At 35.2% G+C, this 15397-nt stretch overlaps 1 protein-coding gene across 4 annotated transcripts in view; it reads right to left on the bottom strand.

Annotated features, from left to right (window-relative positions):
* The window catches only part of LOC142142061 (bifunctional heparan sulfate N-deacetylase/N-sulfotransferase 4-like), a 320049-nt gene extending 310525 nt beyond the window's left edge, over positions 1-9524 (bottom strand). For 3 of the 4 annotated variants that reach the window (XR_012689036.1, XM_075200343.1, XM_075200345.1), the window contains exon 1: positions 8973-9524. The gene's annotated coding sequence lies outside the window, so the exon portion shown is untranslated. The remainder of the gene's footprint in view (positions 1-8972) is intronic. The other variant, XM_075200344.1, reaches the window with a different exon arrangement.
* Positions 9525-15397: the final 5873 nt, after the last annotated feature.

The raw sequence follows: 15397 nt of genomic DNA, 5'->3' as shown, positions 1-15397 counted from the left end.
AGGAAAAAACCAACAGGAAGCAAATCAATGTTGGGGACAATCACTAATAGACTAGTGTCCATTAGCTAGGGCCACAAAGACTGCCATGCCAGGTCCCTTCTGTAAAATATATATATATATATATATATATATATATATATATATATATATACACACACACACACATATATACACACACACACACACACTCTATTAATCAAACTTTACATTCGTCAAATAATTCATTAAAAACACTTACAGTTTGACATTCTAACAGTCGGTTTCTTAAAAATGTTAAGAAATTTGTACCCACGACATCTGTAGCTCTTCCTAGTGGTGCAACTGACTTGTAGGGCATATTTCCTTGCCCTTACAGTCAAGCTCATCACACAAGAGATCATTTCCTCCACCATGCCAAAAATTTGCCAGCCCTCTCCTGCTATAAGTCTATTTCTCAAACTCTGATGTACTTAACCTCTAGTGCAGTTGTGAATCTGGATCTTCCACTTCTTTTTCTATCCTGTTTAGATCTAGTTTGACCTTTTCTCTCAAGACTGTAGTGGACACTTTTGTTGAAATCTTCAGTTTCTGGGCAATCTGAAGCATGGAATAGCCTTCATTTTTTAACCCTTTGCAACATTAGTAAAGTCTTAACTATACTTTTAAATCAATTTAATGGTACCTTAATAATGAAAAAAAATAAATAAAAAAATTTCAAGTCTTTCAAAAACCAAGAAATTTCTTAGTCATTCAAAACTTTTGCATGCTAGTATATTCTTTTTCAAATGAATACACCCAGTACAGGCCAATGAAAAAATGTCATAAAAGGCAATTATCAGTGAAAAGTAGATAGAGTAGGACTGAAAGGTAAATGAAAAATGGACAATTGCATACAGACAATAATAGTACAAAAAATATAATTGGAGTACATTTTTTTTTTAAGGATTCCAAAGCTTTATATATTTAGTATGGTTGTCATTTAAATAACTTAGTCATTTATCATTAACCTATTAAGTTTGTACTGCTTGCTTGAAAAGGGAAACTTTGGCAGGATTCCCAATCTAACTTTTGTTTGTTTAGGGGTAACAAAAGGAAGATGAAAAGCACAACACATAAGCCTTGGTTAGCTTAATATTTGAGATTGCATTAAATATTGTAGGCAGACACAAGGGAGCAATTAACAATAACATGGATTGCATTGGAAAGCACAACTTGAGTGCTAGACGTTATACAGAGAGAAAACAGCACATTTCCAGAGATACATGTGATGCAATATTGACAGAACTCTAGTGAACAGTCATGATTAACAGTTAATCAGATATAGGGTTACATGACCCTATGCTGTCCTTACTCTACTGCACATTAGCATGCATCAATGCCAAACTGTTAGACACATTTTATATTATGGCTTATTCTGAAATTTTGACTCTAGAAATAAAATAATTCCTGAAATCGTAAGCACTTCTGACCTGCAAAAACAATAATCTCATCTTGCACTAAACAAGTACCTTAAGAATCTTAAAATAGTCCTTAAAATAAATGCAGAGAATGACGGTCTATTATATAGAATCACTTCTAGATAAATAACATATAATGTTGGCCCCTCACATGGCAATGTTACCAGTAAATGGTATTTCACAGCAATTTGGCTGCATGTGTGGGCCCAAAACAATCATTGTTTGATAAAAATCCAATTAGATCAAATTCCATATTTATCAAGTCTGAAGGATTACACGTTTTTCAATAGACGGTAGTAATATATATAGCCCACCATAAAATTGGAAAAGTCCAGTTGCCACATCCTAAGGTACATCAATGTATTCACTAGCCCCTAACCAGGCAATGTGAGGTGAGAAATGTCACTCTCCTTTTAGCAAGGACAATATTTGCGTGACCCAACTGTCCCAAAGACTGGCAATGAAAGCACCACAGTTCAGAAGGATATCAACTGGTTCTACTATTGCAGTGGGACTTATAGCTTCCTTCCGACCCGCTCCGAGGACAGTGGCAAATGAGGAGTTTGACTGGGGTGGTAAACCTGTCTAACCATACTGCAGGTTTCCTAAGATGAGCTCAGGGAGGACAGAAACCTCCCGTGTAGCAGAAGGACAAAGGCTTGGCCTCAAGTTTTTCCTGGAGTGCAATAATTTAAAAAAAAAAAAAAAAATTTTTTTTTTTTTTTTTTTAAACAGTTTTATAAAGGAGAAAATACCTTGGTTGGATTGACAATATTGCACAATTAAAAGCATTTATTGCCTATATGTTCATACCTTAAATGACGCTGGAAACAAACATTCAATCAAGACAGCAGACACTCAGCAAAGAGGATTTCCGCATATGGACACGTCATCTTTGCATTCTGTTTCATGTCATTACATGTAGTTAATTTGTACATGACCCCCGATGTATAGCGCTGCGTAATATGTCATGGAAACCATTCTCATAGTTCATCTTTACATTTACTATTTAAACTTTAAAAGGCACACTTACCTTTTTCAGAAATATGAAGTATCATGCCACCAACCAGAGTTACATTTTTACTAATAGAAGCACCAACCACAGTAACTATAACATATTAACGGATGTATAAATCTTTACTTGGTTATCCCAGACAACTGGCAACGCTTGAATACCATAACTGCTTATGAGCACCACCCAAGACATCAGAGTTCAAACTGAAAGGATGAAATTTTATTCAAACATATGCTTGAAGCCACCCCCTCCACGGTGTCATTACTTTGATGTAAGGGAAAATTCAAAATGACAGTGTGAATGAGATTATATTAGAAGAAGGTTAGTTAGGTTAGAGAGCAGGTTACAGTATATTACAATTGCAAAAAAAAGGAAAGGTAAACTTAGCCTTAAATTCATGTCATGTAGTGTTGCAGGTAAATAGCAATCAAAGAAACTAGGAAAAATCCATTTAGTTTATAATAGGTTAAATTGCTTTATTTTACAGGCCAATTAATTAGCCTTTGGAAGAGCATAACCTTTAATATGATATTTAAATTGTGTGCTAAGAAGGTTAAACCCCCCCAGCAAGGAAAGAGTAAAAACATCTTTACCATCAAGAGGACAATTAAATAATAAAGACAATTGGATTTTTATGTACATGTGTCTAGGAGACTACTTAAAATATAGGTTGCTTTCTATGAAATGGCTATTAATATTGCTTACAAATATATATATATGTACAATCTTTGGGAGTTTGTAAGGTTTAGCAATGTCAAGATAAAGCTATGTTGTGACAGTGAATCATATTTCAATTTACACCAGATCTCCTATCTTGTTATGAAATCTATTTCCGTGCCAGAGGTTTGACACATTTCTTGCACTTTAGGTATCATGTAATTTTTCAAGATCTATATACATCCCTTTAAGCATGAATATTCATCTCTGCATACTAAGCGTAAAAATAATTTTTTCAGGTCAACTTAAGCTTTCCATTGATTACACCATAGCAAAACCTAAAATTACAATGTTAACACCATACTGCTGCCCCAACCCACATATTTTCTGAAACACATTTGAGAATACAAGGGATTCTAAACTTTGCTTTATATTTCAGATTACATTGCTGAAATTGTTACCATATACGTATAGGTTTACACGCATTGACTTCTGGACAATCAGCAAAAAAATGGGGAATGGGGCAGTTACATATAAAATGATTAGTTTCTTGGCACAGGTATCATAAGCATTCGGGTTCTACTGATGTTGTTGCACGGTAGAATCAGGCACGTGGGTGCGTATCGCAGGTAGAATGGTGGAATGTTATCGTTTGAGTTGTGAAATTTGGTATCAGGTAGTCTAATTGATTAAGCAGTAGGTTTGGTGACGTCTAACGTTTATGCAAATAAACTTATAACATATGGGTATTTGTTATGAAACATATCAGCTCGAATTAGTACCCTACCCCTGGATTTGGAAAGGACATGTCATATTGAAATGTAAGTGTGATATTGAAAATGACAAATATTTTCTTTATGATCTTTATTTGTATTTATTGTACATATGTATTTATTTAATTACTACTAAAAAAATAATCTTTTTCATTTTCTTACACCCCACTCTTCCCATAGCAAAAGAATGGTGAGTACTTCTTTTAGTTCTGGACCTTCAATCAACAGATCACAGGTATCGCTCATATTAGATTGCCCCGTCTGTTCATTATCTGGGAGTCTTTGACCTACGATTTCCCCTGAGAGCTTCCTGTGCGTGGTTAACCGTTTATTTCCTGCTTCTGTGATCAATGTCAATAGCAAGAGTGTTTGTCCCCTGCAGTAAGATTTGATCATAGAAGCAGAAACAAAAGGAATGATCATGTATAGGTATCACTGTGGCTTGTCATAGCAGTATGTCCTGACACACTGGAGAGATCTGGGGATTTAAGAGAACAAGGTGATACCCCAATCCACTGGCATTGGAGGAAGGGACACTTGCAAATCAGGTGTTAAATATAAAAAGGAAAGTTTAAAAACAAAATATAGGTTTCATGAAGGTTGGAGACCCTTTTAAAAACAGATTCATGTATATTTGATGCAGGTTGACTTCATAGGTTTAGTAGCATGCCACACAGATTTACCGTGAGTAATGCTCTAGGACAGGAATTTGCAATGTTCCAAAGAACAGAAACAGAATTTATTGACCAATGCATATATATTTTTCCATTACAAACATTGGAATACAATTTATTTTCTGTATTCTTCTTTTAGTTAGACATCTTCATTATAAAGCCCAGAAATAAACTCATTCCTTCCTTACTCTGTAAGGAAAAAGTCATAAATAACTTTAATCACATGGCTGTCATTGTGTGCGTTTTACATTTTGAGGTAACTTAGTGCAAGGACTGAACATAAAACACAGCACATGTACATTTTCAGATACAGTAGACATTGTAAACCTTATAAGAAAATAAATACATTGTAAAAATAGTTTAACTATTAGCCTAAGTGGAATATAAATAGGGTCCGTGCTCAAAAGAGACTGAATGATAATGTAGTTGTGGCTGACCAAACAATTAGTCTCAGCCGTTTTAAATATTCCAATAATATATGGTCAAAATTAGCCCCTCCAATCCACTGCTGAAGACTACTACCATGTAATAAATAAAAGCCAAACATGGCCTCTTTCTGTCGTCGAAACGCCCATGATAAGAGACTCTTTAATAAAAAAAATAAGTAAATGCAATAGCAACCTCTTTCAAGAAAACGTTTCTAAGTAAGAGTAAATAAGTACATGAAAGTAAATAAGTAGGATAACACCAAACCCTTAAATTTAATAGCGTTACAATATACTCTATTAAACCAGAGAGGCCATTTCTCAGCAATCATGCATTATAAATGATAGATGGCTTATTCTAATTTCTCCCTAATTCTGGTTTACAAGTCTTTGGAGAGTATTAGCTTTCCATACTTTATTATCTTTCATGTCATCTCTAGAATTGTACTGCTAACCTATACTTGATGCGGCTTCCTGAGAAAGACCCAAGTGAAGAGATCCAAGAGAGTGAGCCAAGGTGAATCCGTACACTGACAGTTTTGGTATGCACCAATTCCCTTTCCACACAGCACACATCAGTAGATAATAGATTATCTGTTGATTAAGCTATGCAGCCAATGCAAAATATATGCTCATGCAATCTTACGATTTATTGTATTTATTTGCGTGTATGATTAATTCACTTCAGAATAATAAATATATCAAGATATCGATGAAGGAGGAACGGAATTGCTTAAAGTATTGCCCAGCTCACCACTTCAGTGAAAGCTGGTATTAAATGCTACATGTAAAAAAACAGCAATAAATAAATGTCATTATCATATGACAGAAGCTAGGGTTCTTAACCTATGGGTTAAGATTCAAATACCTGGATTGGCAAGTTTGTTTAGGCTGTATTCCCTCCATGATCCTCTCTTTTTACACATTTTACATTCTTCAAAATAAACTATTATGTTTTTAAAATGTACTAGTTTATTTTATTCAGCAATATTATACTTAATTGTTAGGCAACAGACATAACTATTAACATAACTATTTGACTGATAACAGTAACACTAATAAGTATAGCAGTGACGATGCATTAATAATACAGTATAATGCAACATAATATTAATTAATAATACATTAAATCATAGAGGAATCTAACTTTGAGAAATCTAGACCAAGGGCCCTGTTTGCAAGAGCTTACAATCTAATGTATGGGTTGCAATGTCTAAACAGCACTGTTAAATGCCTTAGTCAATATTAAACATCGAAAAGGTAATATGTATCGCCTAAAAATGGACATCTGGTGTAATTATGGAAACTTCTTGTCTAGTATAATTACACAACTTGGATTTCAACGAGAAAGTAGGAGAAACATAAAAGGAAATGCAGCAAGAAACAGCAGTTCAACAGTGCAGACACTTTTCCAAATGTTCTAAATAACTTTTCTAGACAAATTTGACACGACTGGTAGATAGTCCCTGCTTCTCTTACTTCAGACTTGTACTTTGATATTATTATTTTTAGCAAACGTTGTGCAAACCAAACATGCAATACTTTTTATATAGTACAACTAGTATAATTGTATATTTTTCAAAGCTTTCAATTAGTAATTAAACTATCAATACTGGAACTAAAAATATATGTTCCACAAATTTAAAAAAAAAAAAAAAAAATCATTTTAGAAAAGAGAGAAAAAGGAGATTTCCATTTTGAATAAGTGAACTCCCGTCCAGCACGCTCAGCCTGTAACTACTGTCCTATTTCAATGGGACGATGTTTGGCTTCACTCCCTGTGGCAGCAGCCAACTCATGTGTGAGGCTAGGCTGATTTGTCATTTATTCCCCCAAGCCTCACACATCAGTTGGCTGCTACCCCAATGGGTGGAGCCCAGCAATGACACCAAACTCAGCAAATAGAGGTTGGACAGATAAAGGGGTACAACATTCATAAAAATTGCAAGTCTGTATTTTGCTGAAAGTCAAATTTGCAATAACTTGAATGAACAGAATGGAAGACAATGAACAACCAGCTTTGGAAAACCTAGTGCTAGTTAGACAATGGATGCATGGTTACTACACAACATTGCATTTTGTAAATAAACAATTCTCATCCACCTGGACGAAACGATAACTGCATGAGTCTGTGTGTGTGTATATATATATATATATATATATATATATATATATATATATATATATATATATACACACACATATACATACACATACACTTTCTTTTAACTATATTTTGGAATTTTAATCAGGCAAATAGATTTATTAGTTTTCTTATGCTACACAATCTGTTTGTCTGTCTGTATGATTTGTCTTGCATTTCTGGAAAATTTGATCAATAATACACAAAGTGTTTTCCTGAACAAGGTCAACCGTACCTTAACCACTTCACCTCCTGAGGGGCTTAAAAGCTTCTCCAGCACTATTTAAGCAGATAAATTACATTTTTCCTTATGCAATTACTGATGAACTGTCTGCGGGCAAGTCACAGCATCTGTATGACTAAAACTTTAAATTAAAATACTATACAGCACAGCAGTAGCAATGATTGTGAGCCATTGGTTAAGGTAGGTATAATAAAGAATGCATCAGAAAGTACAAAACAAGACTAGTGCAAACAGACATATTCAAGGTGAGAAAGCTGACTACTAATTAAGTGGTAACACAATTAATAATAATTTTAAGTAAATGTACAAATGTATTTTTATTATAGGTAGGATAGATTTAAAAGAAAAACAAGTTAATGTTGTCCGTTTTGCCAAAGATGACTTCTATGTAGACATAGGAAGTACAACTATGTGAGTAAGTTAAACTGGGAAATTTAATGTAACTTTCACAGCCTAATAAAAATATGAACATTTTGTGTAAAAAAAAAAAAAGTGGCACTGAAAAAAACGTCATGTGTTGCATCATTTGCTAAACATCACTGGCTTAAGGAGCTGTATTCCAGATAATAGGAGCAAATAAACTAACATACAGGTTTACCAATAAGTGGTGAGCACTGAATAATACATGATAAATTAAGGACACACAGAGCATTTCACTAAGTGGACATAGACTGAAAAACATTCCATATTAAAAGAGATTGATTTTAATGCACAGGTTATTCCACATTCGGAGGGATATTATGCCTGTGTATATGTTACACATCAGTCGATTGTACCCTTTAGCCCATAGAAGCCATTCAACAACATAGGGCATGTATGGATTTCTCTATTTTAGTGATTTCATTCATTGCTTCTCTGGTATAGAAAAGTATAACCTACATACATTAGATGGACTGCTCAACTCTATGACCAATAATGAAGTATAGTGTGATTTACTTTAGATAAACTCTCTATAAAGTTGGAATGCCTGGGGAGGATGTGAAATCAGTGTTCCACATACTGTCTAATGTGATTTATTGGTATAGCTTGGAACAGAGAAAACACGTTACTATTTTAAAGAAAATATAACTGCAACATTTATATACATATATATATATATATATATATATATATATATATATATATATATATATATATATATATATACACACAAATATATATGAGTATTCAATAATTTAAAGACTGAGTGCTTTTAAATATAAATGGATTTGCAAACAATCTGTATCATAATAGCAACAAATGCAAAATCTATGCATAAATGAAATACCCACTGTAAAGCTATGCTAGAGAGGGATTCTAGTGAGTAATTGCCAGACAATGGTTTACAATTATTCTTCATTAAGTTTGATAGAATTATCAAGAATCTGAAAAAGCCGGCAAGCCAAAAAGACATGTAGCAGGGCATTTTATTATAAGGAAGAAAACATATGCACAACGCAGTAGTAACACTTATTCAAAAGCAGCAGCAATTAAAAGAACAGCTCATTGTAGAGCCCTTATCTGTGATCTATTGTTAATTTACAATATTTGTTTAAAGCAAATATTATGAATGATGTGCAACCATATGTTATGCAGTTTTTTCAGCACTTTAAAACTGTGACTTACCTGAAAATAAAAAAATCAACGTCTGACTCTTCTTAACTAGGTCCAGTGCAGCCTCCAAAGATAGATCTAAATGTGGTGTAACAGAGGAGTTGGGTTTACCTGTCAGTTCTCACCATGCGCTTAATCAGTAGCCAGGCAAGCCAGCGAAGGTACTGAACTCCTTACAGTAAAGCCCTTTCTGCTCTATACCAACACGGATAGACATGTATGTAGTCACTATGCCGTTTTCTAGCCATGCAGCCAGCTGGAATGATTCACACCTCTGTGCAGCGCACCGTTAAAATACACCTTCCTTCTTGGACATGAGGATTTCACCAGGGAGAATTCAGGCAACAGCACACACAAAACAATGCTGTGAAAACTATTTAATCTCACGAACGCCAGCTGCTGACTGCTTCTCCCCTCGCTTGTCTTGATGGACTATAGTCAGTTATTTCCTTGCTGCTCTCTCTCTCTTATCACTGGAACTGTAACAACAAGCATCTTTGCAGTGTTATGATTGGCAGAAACATCCAATTCCTTCAGCTGATCACCCTCAGGACTCTCAAGGACTAGAAGCTGTTGTGATGTCATCCAGATAGTGGGATGTAACACATGGATCTTTTCCAATAGAAGCTAATTCAGAGATCAGCTGCATTCCTCTCACACCAGAGTGATTTATTAAAAACTCCTGAAGGATTTGTAAAATCTGTCACTATCCAGTTGGGACACTTCTTTTTTTTTACACACCAGCTGTTGTTAGTTGCAAGCAGAAGTATAATACCACACTCAGCTTTTGACACCTTCAATCAATGGTGTCATAAAACGTCTGATAAAAAAAATGTGACATGCTCCTGCATTTTGTTTTCTCAAGTAATCCTGTCAGGCAAGTAACTGTAACAATTTTGAAGTGAGATGGCTTAATGACAAGGTCACAGGTTTTAAATGAATTCAGAAAGATATTTAAATGGATATAAAAAAAAAAACTTGGGTAACTGATGAAAATCAGATAACTGGCAACTGTTTCTGATTTTGTACTCTGGATTCATATATTTAATAAGTATTCAAATTAAACACAACAAAAAAATAAATAAATAAATAGCATAGTGTTATAATTTTATTTTTTTTAAATAATGGGAATTTATTTTTGGTTCTATTGCTTTTTATTATACTCACATGTTAGGAAAAAGAGAAAAAATAATGCATCAAAAAGTAAACTGGACTAAAGTATAAACATATACACCCACCATTAACATTAAATCACCACCTATACATTGTGTGAGTAGCCATTTTCTGTTATGAACCAATATTCGTTAGAATGCAGCCTTTAAATCACTAGGAAGTAGTTACCCACAGAAGTGCCTCATGCCTCAGTGGTGTCACGTGTGTTTAGTGAATTAATTGACTGAATAATGGTTCTTTATTTGTGCAAGTGTCCCGATTTTTAAAAGACCTTCCAACATGACCATCTCCACCGGATACAAGATGCTCTGCCGTCAGACCCCACACTTAATTTACCATTGCAGATACATGGGGTGAATTAATGAATGGATACAAAGAGTGTTTTTAAAACATCAGTTAATTAATCACATATATCTGCAATAATAAATTAAGTGGGAATTGCAGAAGAAAAGCAATTTATACCAGGTGAAAGGGGTCATGTTTGAGTGTCTGTTTGTATTTCTAGGTCACTTCAAGTTCTTTGAAACCAGAGGTGTAACTGCTGCAGCTGCTATGGGTCCCTACACTGATGGGGGGCCTGGCGATGGACTAGAGGCACTCCTCCGGCGGCGATGGTCCATCGCGACTTTCAATGAAATCATATGAACTCCATCGCCGATGGAGTCTATATGATTTCATTGAAAGTGTAAGCTGACACCATCTTGAGACAGCTTTAGTTTTTCAAGGCTTTTGTTAAATTGGGTCACATTGTGGTCCCCATAGAGACTGCAGTGACCAACGTTAGACAGGTTTAGGCAGGAAAAAATCTGATTTCTCCTGCTCTACACCCTTGATAAATTATAAAAAGAACTGTGGTGGCCATTCTCTAGAGAAAAGAGCTGGTTTCTCCAGATATTTAGCTCATTGCAGCTTAATAAATAAAGCCCTCAGTGTACTGTGATCGCTGAACACTTGGCAATACTTATCAAGTTATATTTCCTCTATCAGCCATAAACCTGTTGACTGATGAGGAGCAATGATCAATGTAGTACCCTGTGCGGTTCTGGTTTAGTTCCAAAGCAAAGGGGAAAACGGGTCTCTCTTTTAGAGAGTGGCAGGATGTTTTTTTTTAAACTTACATGACACTGAAACTTGAATGCAGATTTATTTTATATTGATTATAGAAGAATGTTGCTGTGGTACTGTAATTTTGTATCCTCATTCTATATCATGAGAGGACATGGACATTATTTGTAAGTGGGGGCAAATGATACAATCTTATTTTTATTTTGAGAATTGCCAGGAAGGATTTATTTCAATAAGAAGAACGGTATATGTAACTTTCTGTTTTGTATGTATGGCTAGCTGCATGTTGACATTTCTGGTTATGAGTATTAGATTCTATTAGTTTTTCCTTTCTTTATTTGCAGCTGCATACTACAGTTACTCTAGGGGTGTAAATTATTTTTTTTTTGCACATTTACTATATGTGTGGAAAACTACGACGCACCACCTTTCTGATTCTATATGATGGATGTTATTTTTGTTTTTGGCTGCTAATGTTGCTTTTCTACAAAATAGTATTATATTATGTACAGTTATAATTTTAAAATAATATATACTACATATAGCAAAATGTATGTATAAGACTGGCTCTGAAAAAGTCTACAAATCACACTGCCTTAAGTCAGTGCTATAAATGATTAGACTACAGCTTTTCCTCATATTTTAATGAGTCTGGTCTAGTGAGGGTATATCAGGCACTGTAATCTTCCCCGTGCTTGCCTAAGGTACATATGATCCAGACCTCCTATTTTTCGCTAATGTTTGCAGGATAATTTTGCAGCGTCATATGCCCCCATTATCCTACTACTTTAACACTATATTAGCCTATCGATTATCTAGGCACTTGTAAGGTTATATGTGGAATATTGGTTAGTTACGTGAAATATTGGCTATATGCTGACATGTGATATTAAATTTACTTGCTGGATTACGTTGATTAGTTGTTGTCTTGTGAAGTTATATTGGCATGTTAGCTGTGGAGCATGTTAGGTTGGTGGCATGTGAAGGTTATATAGAGACATATGGGACAATTGGATACAATATACACAGTATGCCTTTTGCCATTCCACAGACTTTCTGTAATTCAATAGTTATAGTTTCTTTGTAGTTAAATTTACATTTTTATATCCTTTTGTACCATAGCATACATGCTAAATACTGCAATATCCTGCAATAAGTATGTGTTATTTCACCAAAGCACACCTGTCAGTTATAGACTTTTCCCCACACTGTGTAAGGTTATATATTTAATAGTTGCTGTCATGTTGAGCGTTTCATGTGCTGCTATTATAAACTTTATTATCCCATCAGATGGGTTATGCAGTAGTTGTGATCTTTAGTGGGTGAAGCTGTTACAGGGTCTGCAACTGGGGGGGGGGGGGGAGGTGGTCTGTTAATGCCCTTTTCTATGTATATGTGCCAGCCCCATGTGTAGATATGTCACTTTTTTTCACCCTTGGGCCAAACCACTACGAATAACAGCACATCATGGACATTGGAGTACTTATAAATTTTGCTATGGTGCCCACAAACATTTACTTTCGCCCATGTTTGAAACTACCACCAGAAAATTATGTGTTAAGCTGTGTGCTACTGTGGAACCACCTAATAATGTGCATTGTGAAAATAGTGCAACAGCTTTTCTCTGAAATTACTGCTTGGTTTAGCCTCATTTATGCCTTAACCGCTTGAGTGCTATATACGATTTCCCTTGTGCTCTGCATTTAAGGGGTTCAGATAACCCCTTATCTGTTGTTCCATGATCTGTGGTTATTACCTCCATTAGAATTGTGTGTGCAAGCGTGCGTCACAGCATGAGTGTCTGTCTCCCTCTCCCTGGCACTTAGAAAGCTGGGATACCCTTGTTTTAAAGAGGGAAGTCTCCGCTTTCAGATGAGGATACTCCTGTTTATTTATTGCATACTCATCATTTGTGATCAGCAGGCCTTAAATAAATATGTAATGAGTCCAAAAGTGTTCAGCACAGGGGTGAGAAACGCCTTAATGGTAATGTTGTTAATCAATTATAAGAATAATGGGACATTGGGACTGTCTTCATTAGATGTGTCACTTCTGAGAGTTCGAATGTTTTGATTTATTACATGGATTAAGTGTACCATTGTTTTCTCAAGTGTAAGTATTGGGTATAAAATGATTTCCATAAAAAGTATAACATGAGAGCAGATCTGAGGTGGTGGAAAAAATGAAGTCCTTTTTTGGTGAGGAAAAGCCTGTTTGCCTTATAACAAAGCATGTAACTGCCTACTAAGTGCAATGTTTCTACCCTTTATATCAGTTAAATTTTATCTAAAAAATTCCATTGCATTTTGTGTTCAAAAGCAGGCTCAGTCCTGAACCTAAACCACACTCACCAGGGAACACCCCAATCCATCCAACTTCACTCATCAGATATAGTAATCAGGTGGGAATCATTAGATGTGGTAATGTGTTTTAATTGTGTTTGCATTTCTGAAAATGTTTTACTCTTATCAGCAAACATACTCTGCAAACCCAGTCCTCATGGAACCCTAACAGTGCAGGTTTTCCAGGTCGCAAGTGAAAAAATTAGTACCGCCTGTGTATATCTTAAAATGTATCCATCATTAATGAATACACCTGTGCTCCAGCAAGGAGATGTGGAAAACATGCACTGCTAGGGCTCCCTGCGGACTGGATTTGAGAAACCCTGCTCTGTGCAAAAAACAGGTTTATTTTCCACTTTACTCAGCTATCAAAACCATGAAGAGAGAATCTTTTGACAGTTGAATTTATTAAAATGCATAGAAATGACACACTGCATTTTTTATTTGAGGTAAAATGAAATGTGACCCATAGCCTTGAATGCAAACATGCCCTCATTCTCTAGAGCTATCATGAAAATTATAGAACAACTTGCACAATAACTTTCCAACCAAATGTTACCCAAACAAAAGTCATAAAAATCATATACACAGTTGATATAATAAGTCTATGCAGCTTTATTGAAATTACAGGTGTCTGTGATGTAAAGCCTGAAATCAGACCCTTGTCCACCTTTAATGCATCCTTGCAACCAATAAAATTCAAATGAAAAAAAAATAGACAATTTTTGGAAAAATCAAGTGGGAAAAAAACATTTAATACTCCGTTTGCATAAGTGTGCACCAAACTTATATAAGCTTTTATTATAGCAGTGGATCTTTTTGAATAAGTCTCTATCAACTTCGTACACCTGGGGGTAAATGTATCATACTCCGCTTTGTACAAGTCGCCGAAAAACGGCGAGTTGACAGCTAAAATTTAAAGCGGCGCTGCCTTGTAAAGGGAAACTTGCCCTTACAATGCAGCGCCGCTTTAAATTTTAGCTGTCAACTCGCCAATTTCCGTCGACTTGTACAAAGCGGAGTATGATACATTTACCCCCTAGACTTTACACTTCTATCCCACTCTTCCCTGCTAAAAAGTTCCAGGTCCATCAAATTGCTAGGAGATCTCCTGTACACAACACTTTTAAGGCCATTTATCGGGTTTATAATAGGATAAAGGTCTGGGCTCTGACTGGGCCAATCCAAGACTTTGACCTTCTTTTTCTGAAGTCATTCCTTGGTAGACTTGGATGTATGCTTTGGATCATTATCATGTTATCATGTTGAAAGGTGAATTCCTCTTCATCTTCAGCTTCAGCTTTCTGACAAAGATTTTTAACAAAATATATTTATATGTAGAGCTATTCATTATGCACTATAGCATGACTAGAGCTCCTTTTCCAGCTGAAGAAAAGAAGCACCAAAGCATAATGCTGATGAAGTTTGTTGTCTGTGCACCAATTGTTTTTAAAATTAATGCCAAGACAGTTTTCTACATGCTTTGGTGTGCAACATTTAGACTTGGATGTTCTCTTTTTGTGAAAAATGGCCTCTATTTTGCCACCCATTCCCATAGCCCAAACATGTGCAGAATATTGAAGATTATTGTCACATGGAGGGAGTGACCAGTTCCTGACAGAAATTCCTTTGTTAAAGGATGTGCACACTTATGCAACCAGTGTATTGTAGGTTTTTGTTTTCACTTTTTTCCTAAGAATTGTCTATTTCTTTCACTTGGATTTTATTGGTTGCAAAGTCACATTAAAAGTAGAGAAAGGTCTGACATGATTTATAGGGTGTGTACACTTTTTATATCATAGATATATATGATATTATTATTATCCCTTATCTATCTGACATATTACGCTGTACTGA

Source organism: Mixophyes fleayi, chromosome 1 (assembly GCF_038048845.1).
Source record: "Mixophyes fleayi isolate aMixFle1 chromosome 1, aMixFle1.hap1, whole genome shotgun sequence".
Taxonomy (NCBI): Eukaryota; Metazoa; Chordata; class Amphibia; order Anura; family Limnodynastidae; genus Mixophyes; species Mixophyes fleayi.
The sequence above is the reverse complement of the archived record's forward strand: the minus strand, read 5'-3'. Positions and strand labels throughout refer to the sequence as shown.